Consider the following 9968-nt stretch of genomic DNA (forward strand, 5'->3'; position numbering starts at 1 on the left):
ACATACATATATATATATATATATATATATATTAAGCTAAGTCATTTCATTTTGAAATTTGAACATTAAGTTTGTGTAAGGAAAATGACATAATAATAGAACTATTGCTTTTCTCAACCCATTACTAAAGCCAACAAGAAAAAGAAGTCATAAAAGGTGACAATTTATCTTATTAGTCGGTGTTCACATTTTTCTTTGGTCAAACCTGCTAAAGTGCTCATCTTTAAAAAAAAAAAAAACACTAAAGGGGATTTTTTTTTTTGGGCCGTGAAATATACTCTATGTTAAAAATTGAATAGTCAGTGTATATTATTTTTGTGGAGTTCAACTATTTAAAATGTGATTTTATAAATGTAGGTAGGTGTTATGTCATCGTCATCGTCGTCAACAACAACAACAACAACAACAACAACAACAACAATAATAATAATAATAATAATAATAAATTTTCCAATTGCCATGCATGTGTTGATGTATTTAACAGTTAAAACTACAAACACTTTAGTCTATTCTTATAATCTAACTAAGCTATCCTAAGATAAATTATATTCATTTCTCCAAAAAAAAAAACAGAGAAAGAAAGGGAAAAAAAAAGAGACAATGAATTTCTTGATGTTGGATCTTCACATCTTTCTACTTGTGTCTATAATTTTTGAAGTCAGGCAATGTCAACATACTAAGAAAATTATTAATCAATTCATAAATTCCTTGAATGATGATGAACAACTTATAAATCCATGTCATAAAGAGAATGGTACAACAGTTAATAATAGAGCCTTTGTTAAAATTAGAGTGTTCATATTATATTTTTAAGAATTCACATTTATGTTTGTATTTTATTACTAGATAAAAAATAAAAATGATTGCACATTTGAATTAATAAAAATAAATTAAAAGTTATTATTTATGCATCTATACTGCCGTTTTCTTACAATAAAAGTTTACAATAATAGGGCACGTTAAACCTATAAAACTCATTGATAAGAAATTGCTTAATCTTTACAGCTCATCAATGTTAAGCCACTAATGGTGACAATCTATCTTTTTAGTCTATGCTCTCTGTTCCTTTGGTCAAACATACCCAAGTACATCTTGGAAAAAATGACACCACAATGGGAATTTTGTTTTTGGCTGTGTAGTAGACTCTATGTTAGCAATTGATTAGTCGATGTATATTATTTTTGTCGAGTTCAAATATTTAAAATACTTATAAATGGAGAAGTAGGTGTTAAGTAAACAAATAACCATAATAATAATAATAATAATAATAATAATAATAATAATAAAATAATTTTCCAGTTCCCATGCATGCGTGCATGTGTTTAACCATGAAAATTGCAAAAACTTTATTCCTTTTTTTTTTTTTGTGGATAGTATAAGGAGTAGGCTTTGCTGATAGTAAAGATTATCCATCATAAAGTATTGAAAGCAAAAGATAGACCTTTCCCAAGTAAGTTACTACATACACAAGGCTTGAGAATCAAACCCCCAATCATTTGCTAAGTAATAGCATGATCTACCACTCGTGCTAACCTTAGTTAGCTACAAAAACTTTATTCTATCATGATCATCTATGATATCCTAAGATAAAATATATGAATTTCTGGAAAAAAAAAGGCAGAAAGAAAAAGAGACAATGAATTTCTTGCACATCTTTCTACTTCTGTCATAATTTGTGCCAATCACACGTATTAAATGATGATGATGAACAGCTTATAAACTCATAACATACAGAGAATGGTACAATAGTTAACAATAAATTCTTTGTTAAAATTGGAATGTTCATATTATATTTTTGAGAATTCACATTTATGATTGTATTTTATTACTAGAGAAAACATAAATATGATTATAAAAAATAAAGCATAAATATGATTACACATAATAATTAATGAACAACAAATTAAAATGATTATTGATACATCTATAATACCGGCGGCATCTTAAGCCTATAAAAATCATTAATGAGAAATGCCTTTTACAACTCATTAATGTGACCAAAGGGAAAAATATCCGTGATGTACATTAATACAGTGACATTAACAGTCTTTAGTAGAATTTGAACTGTCCATATAATTTACATTAAAGAACTCACATGGTTGTATTTTATTGTAAAATGTGTGTGTGTGTGTGTATTTTACATGTAAATTAACCAAAACTAAATCAAAAGTTATTTCAAACTAACACATATGTTCACGTTTTTTTTTGGCCAAATTACTGACTTATTTGTTCACACCGAATGTAATTATGTAAATTTAGTATGCTTGGCATTTTTCTTGTGTAATTAAAAAATGATAAGATTATTGGATCCATGGAACCTTGTGATCACACTTAGTTAGTCTCTCAACTTAATTCCCGGAAGGTTCACAACTCTTTAGGTAGCATAAGACCCGCATTAATACTACAAGGCAACAATAAAGTTTTGAAATTAAAAAGTGCAAAAAAGAAAAAGTTGAAAGAGACCCAGAAAAAGCAACAACGTACGCACGTGCATAATAAAGTTTTGATCCCGCACTAATTAATTAATTAAATAGGTTAAATAATCAAAAAGAAGCTACACGTTGAGCAGCTAATAATGCTTAGGATGCTTCGTGGAAGGCACATAGTTCAATTTAATTATTGTTCCACTAAGAAAAGAGAAATTCATCAAATTCATCCAAGCAACACAAATCTACTCACTTATTAAGTGACTCACTTGAGATGATTAACTATTCAATTATATTGAATGAATGTCAAAGATTTTGTCATATGATAATTAGAAATCATCAAATCCCAAATTTTTGAATCGTATAGCATATAGAATTGTTCTAAATTTTTAGAGTGAAATGTATCATGATAATTAATTTTAAATGTTGATAAAATTCAATAGTGGTTGAATAAATTTAAGACACTCACCATTCCAAATCCGACTCAAAAAGCCAGTAAAAGCAATATAGGAAGAGTGAATATGGTGCGTGTATGTGTTTTGGATGAGAATTAGTATGGTGAAATGGAGCATGGTGAGTTGTTAGACCGCTATTGATAATAAAAATCTATATTATGGTAACATTTGTTTGGAAAATTTGACCTGATGGATTCAAGCAAATGAACCTGAGTCCATAATCTATATAACTAATTAGTTCATTTAAATTTAAATATGCAGTTATTTTGGGCTTATATAATGAAAAAACATTGAGGTTTGTAAGTGCAGTAAGTCGTGAGTGATTGTGAAATTTTATGAAAAGGATAATAAAATTCCTCCTCCAAATTCCTTGCAAATATAACGAGAGGAATATAATAAAATTTTAGATGATACTATAATGGTTGTCTTATTTTTATGTGCGGATAAATAATTTCAAAGTCTAAGTCAATTCATATGCGTAGAGAAAAAGGCACAAAAGTAGAGGAATAAAAATAATTTGTGTGTGTAAATATATATATTTAAGTCATTGCATTTTGAAATTTGAACATTAATTTTTCACAAAGAAAACGACATGACAATAGAAGTCTTGCTCTTCTCAACCCATTGCTCAAGCCAACAAGAAAAAGAAGCCATTAATAGTGATAATCTAACTTTTTAGGCGGTGTCCGTTTGGTCAAGCCTCCTCAAGTACTCATATCTTGAAAAAAATGATACAATAATGGGGATTTTGTTTTTGGTCGTCTACTCAAATTCTCATATATTGGGAAAAAAATGACAAAATAACGTAGATTCTATGTTAAAAATTGAATAGTTGGTAAACTTTTTTTTTTTTTCGAGTTGAAATATTAAAATATGATTTTGTAAATGGAGTAAAGTAAATGTTATTTAAATAACCATAATAATAATAATAATAACAACAACAACAACAACAACAACAAGAGTAAACAACTTGACCTTCCATCTATTTTACCTTAATTACATATACCTTTGTTCTATTTTGAAAACCTATACAAACTTCCCATAGAATCAATAATCACAAAACAAAAAGAAAAAAAATAAAAAAATAGAAAACACAATCCCCCTTCTACTTTTAAGATTTAATTTCCATATACTCAAACCATTAGTTGACCGTTAACTCACATTTTTTGGACCAAACTAGCCCTCTATAAACATAAATGTCAAGTAATAATAATTTAAAATATCAAAAAATTTATGTATATAATTTTTTTAATTTTTTATTCATATTTTTTTACTTATTCCAAATTATGTATTTATTAATTTTTTTAAAAAATACATAAGTTGACTGAGATAATATCTGAAACACACATATCCAAAAAAATTAATGAAATAGGTATTTAATATAATAATTTATTACAGTTTTTTTAACAGTTTTTATTATATATCTATAATTTTTTTAATAGGTGCGAAGTTGGTTAAGCTTGTCTTATTGTGGGGGGGGGGGGGGAGCATACGAATTCGTAAGCATGCACAAGCGCAGGCTGTTTCCGGTGACTTGTGTCTCTCTGTGTGTGTGTGTGTGTGTGTGAAACTAGAAATCGTCATGGCAGGCCATGCCCCCGTTAAATTCTGTATAAGTCCACCAACCTCTGTTTTTTTAAATAACAGTCTCTGTTCCTCACAGGCGATGAACTTACACAGGGAAATCACGCTTTGGAACCAAATAGAAAATATAATCACATTTTATGCTCCAATATCCCAAAATCTCTTACAAAGCTTAGAAAGAAAAGGACATATAAAAGAATCTTCTAAAAAAAATTTCCTATTTGATCTTGCAGTTAAATATAAAATGATATGATATAAAATTATTTGGATATCTATAAAATATATCAATTAGAATCTCAAAATCAAAACTGTTTCTCCATTCGTATGAAAATAATCAAAGATTTAAAAAAATATTACATGCTTTTCTTGGGGATTCTAATAATCTATTTGTAATACCCTATATATATATATGTATATTTATATGAATAGAAAAATATATATACATACACACACATATATATATGTGTTATTCATAGATTGAGAAGTTAAAATATCATTGAAAGAAAATTTGATTTTAATAATTAAAGTAAATTTTCCTTGATAATTAAATCTTAGAATTTTAATTTCTTAGTAGTTTAATTAGGTAGTTGTAAGATAAAGATTCTCAAAATAATTTGAATTTAAATAAAACAAAACTTAAGCAATTTTCATCACATTTTCAAAAACATATTAAAGAAAGAATGAATAAATTAATTAAATAAGACTAGGGTTTAAGACTCAGTAATTTTAAAATAAAGAAGGCTACATATCTACACAAAGATACAAAAAGCAAAACTCTGGGCCCTATATATAATTTTAGCTAGGGGTTAAGTAAGCAGTTTTCTTCAAAATTTAATGGTACATCACCACTCCTTTCGTCAGTATAAGTTGTTCAAAGTTTCATTGTGTGATCTATATCTTTTACCAAGTAACTCTATTTTACTTTATTTCTTCGTCATTATTTCCTAAGATTTTTCTTCTTCAATAATCTCCTGAGAGCCATATTGCAAAACAAAAGCTCTAGGACGCCAAAGTCATAACTAGTAAATTTGTTGAGTATTAAGCAATACTTTGACACAAAAAGATTCCTATGGTCGATTTAGATGTGGGAAGTTTAATTAGATGTATATAAGCTTAATGAAACTTAGATTAAAATTTATAATATTTAAAATAAATTGAAGAGAATAGTCTTATTAACCTTTTGTATCACGCACGAGGTGATATGGACGAGACATGAATTCATAGCAGCCATAGACGAATGTTAGTAACGAAGTGGGATCTCTGTTATTGATCTCAGTTGTTGATGTATGAATAGGTGGTATTATTGATTTTCACCTTTTCAATGCTTTATAGCTTTAATTACTTTTTCTTTGTTTTTATTCTAGTTCATTTGGGAAGCAATTCCAAATGGTTTTATCTCTCTGTGATGTGCCTAAATCAGAAATTGATGTCAAATTTTTTAAATTTAAAGCTTCTTTTAATTCCATTAAAAAATAGTTTTAATTCTAACTAAGAACTAATCTTTTTATGAATTTCATAATTTTAAGATCTTTATCTATAATTAATATTCTTAAAAAGTCTTTACATGTCATTTTTCCAACGAAATTAAATATTAGGTTTGAATCCAATCTCATTGTATGTAAGCGATGACTAACAAATTAATGAAATAAAAAAAAGTAGTAATTCCATTGTTTTTAAAATCATCAAAATATTTTAAATTGATATATATTTATAATTTTTTGAGATCAAGTTTGAACAAACTTGTGATTATTTTCATTGATGATATTCTTATGTATTTGAAGAGTCTAGAAGAACATGAAAAATGATTTGTGGTTAATATTATAGACACTGAAGGAGCAACAACTCTATGCAAGTTTTCCAAATGTAAATTTTGGCTTGATTAAGTTACCCTCTTAGGTCATGTTATGTGTAAACATAGTATACAAGTAGATCTAAGCAAAGTTGAAGTAGTTCAAAATTGGTCATGACTTATTATAGTTATAGAGATCTAAAGTTTCTAAGTCTAGCTGGTTATTATCATCATTTCGTCAAAGACTTTTCAAGGATAGCTACACCGTTGACTAGATTGACCTTGAAAAATGTGAAGTTTGTCTAGAGTGATGAGTGTGAGGAAAGCTTTTAAAAATTAAAAGAATGTTTAACGCTTGCACTAATTTTAAGCTTGCCATTAAGGACTGGGGGACATATAGTTTATTGTGATGCTTCTCAGGTTAGTCTTGGTTGTACTCTCATGTAACATAGAAGAGTAATTGCTTATGCATTTAGGAACTTTAAGAAATATGAACAAATTTACTCGACCCACGACTTGGGCATGGCAGTAATTGTTTTTACTCTGAAGATCTAGTGACATTATTTATATGGTGAGACGTGAAATTTTCACTGATCATAAAAGTTTCAAATATATCTTCAAGCAAAAAGATCTTAACCTTAGACAAAGGAGATGGATGAAATTGCTTAAAGATTATGATTACACAATTCAGTATCATCTTGGCAAGGCAAATGTAATAGTGAAGGCTTGAAGTAAAAACAAATCTATAGGTAGTTTGGCACATATAACAATGGTAAGGAGACTTTTGATGTAGGAAATTCATAAGCTTGAGTAAGATGGAGTGAAATTTGGAATTTATGAGGAAGGAGTGTTTTTGGGTCATATGCAAACTCGTTCCCCTTTGATTGATTAGATTAAAGCTATTAAGAAATTGAATTCAAAACTTTGCAGACTAATAGAATTAGTTAAGAAAAGGGAAGAACATTGAGTTCACCATTGACTAAGAGAGTATGTTAAGACATGACAATAGGATTTGTGTTCCACAAGTCAAAGACTTGAGGAGGCATATTTTGGAAGAAACTTATCATTTTGCAAAAACAATCCACCAGGGTCTACAAAGATATGTCAAGATTTGAAGCAATTGTGTTGGTGGGATGGAAAGAAAAGGGAGATAGCATACTTTATTTCACGGTGTTTACTTTATCAATAAGTTAAGGCAGAACACTAGAAGCCAGTAGGGCTACTCCAACAACTAGAAATCCCACAATGGAAGTGGGAAAAAATCATAATAGACTTTGTTATAGGTTTACCTCAAACCACTAAGAAGTATGATTCTATTTGGGTGATTGTTGACAAATTGATCAAGTTCGCACATTTCATTCTAATCAAGATGACATATAATACCAGCAATTATGCTCAAATTTATGTTGGTTAAATTGTATGATTGCATGGGGTTCACACACACAATTTTCAATAGAGGACCACAATTCACATCTAGAAATCATCTCAAGAAGTTTGGGAAACTCAAGCAGATCATAGCATTGCTTTTTATCCGTAAACATATAGTCAGTTTGAGAGAATGACTCAAAATTTTAAAGATATGTTGAGATCTTATATCTTAGACTTTGGAGAAAGCTGGGATGAGCACTTATCATTGATGGAGTTTGCATATAACAATAGCTATCAAGCAAGTATTTAAATGGTTCCATTTGAGGCCTTATGTATTAGGTAGTGTAGATCTCTAATTGGTTGGTTTAAAGTCGAGGATGCCAAAATTTTGGAGACAAACTTTGTGCAAGATGGCAAAGGAAAGGGTGCAAGTTATTAAATAAAGGTTGCTAGCAATGCAAAGCTAACAAAAGTCTTATGCAGGTCGTAACCACAAAGAATTAGAATTTATAGTGGAAGATAAAGTTTTCTTAAAAGTATCACCCATGAAGGGTGTTATGAGATTTGGGAAGAAAGGTAGGTGGGTCTATTAAAAAAAAAACTAGACAAAATAGACCCACCTACCTTTCTTCCCAAATCTTGCCTTGCTTTTAGAGTTGGATGGCATTCATTATGTGTTTCATGTATTAATGTTGCGTAAATACTTGTATGATCCTTCTCGTGTTGTTGAGATTCAAGGAATTCAAATAAACAAAGACTTATCCTATAAAGAAGTTCAAGTAGCCATTCTTGACAAACAGAGAAAGGAGTTGAGATCAAAGGAAATTGTCTTTGTGAAGTTGTTATGGCATAACCATACCATTGAAGAAGTTACCTAGGAAGTAATGAGCAAGATGCAAGAGAAGTAGCCGCATTTATTTGAAAATTAAGGTAAGCATTCATTTAAATTCGGAAGACCAAATTTCTTAAAGGGGAAAGAATGTAATGACCTTAAATTTTAAATTAAATTAAATTAATTTTCTCTCCCAATTAATATTATATTTAAATTAGTTTTATAGCAAGTGGAAGATGGTGGTTTAGTAGAACTTATGTTAGTAACCTTCTAGAAAATCTAAAGTTTGAATTTTACAAAAAAAACAAAAACAAAACAAAACCAAAAAAAAACCAAATAAACCTGGTTTCATTTTTAATTATAGGAAAATTTTTTCTTATTCCTTATAATATTTTCTTGTGCCATTCCTCGTAATTTTTCCCGTGAGCTTTTATTCAAATTCCACTTCTTCATTGTCGGTTAGACTCGCGAAATAGAGCATTTAGTCATCTCATTTCCTTCCTTCTCTGCACCGACGCAGACCCTCTAATTCTTCACCGCCATTGCACTCTTCTAATTCTTCATCATCGGCCCACTCCTCTAGTTCTTCTCATCAATTTCAGTTGCTCGCTGTCAGTTTGCATCTTTCCTCACTGCTGCATCTCTGCTATTGGGAGAGTTAAGGCCACCGTTCTCTGCTTCTATTTGGTCTAGGTTGACAGCAGCAGTCTGTGTACGTTCAGCTTCCATTTTTCTTCCTCCTTAGTTGCTAGACATTGTGCGCTTGTGTATGGTAAGCTCAAGTCGTTTTCTTTCTTTTTTAAGTTGTTGACTTTCTACTCCTTCTCCTTCTGGTTTGAACAGCAAGGACGAAACTTTTCTCCTCTCCTTTGGTGTCATCCGTGGGCTAATGAGTGGATGTTGTCATTGTATTTTAGTTTGTGGTAAGTCACTGGTCCTTTCTTCTTCCTTTCTTCTTCCTCTCCTAGCCGAATGATGCATCTCTGCTCCTTCTTATTGCTGTCATGACTTTAAGAAAATTGACGTGGTGTATGGTTTAAGCTGGGTGTTACTTTATCTCCTTGTTGAGCTGAATTTTGGGTTTAGAATTAAATATTTGAAGTTGTTGGAAGGAAGCTTGAATTCTGGTTTTATAATTTAGTTAATGAAGAATGCCCCCATGATGTTTGTAAAAATGTTTAAGAGAAGAATTTAGTGAGTGAATGTTGTTAAGTGTTCATGTTTATTTTGGAGGAGCATGTGTAGATGTAATACCTAATGAAAACCTTAAGATTTCTGGTGGTTGATTTTAGTCTCTTGCCAAACGTAACTTAAATGGCTGATTGGGATTTTATTCAAGATGCTTTATATGGAAGTTTGATATAAGAATTAAATGATGATAAGAAGTTGGAATGCATGGGAATGGGTTATGTAGTGAGCAAATGGGAATGCTCTAATGATGTTTATTCAAATGTTTAAGAGAAGAGTAAGGTTGGTTAATCGATATGGTTAAATTTGAGTTTGTTGATAGGAAA

Source organism: Prosopis cineraria, unplaced genomic scaffold (assembly GCF_029017545.1).
Source record: "Prosopis cineraria cultivar Desert tree isolate PC_DT_omini unplaced genomic scaffold, ASM2901754v1 PC95, whole genome shotgun sequence".
In the NCBI taxonomy this organism is placed as follows: Eukaryota; Viridiplantae; Streptophyta; class Magnoliopsida; order Fabales; family Fabaceae; genus Prosopis; species Prosopis cineraria.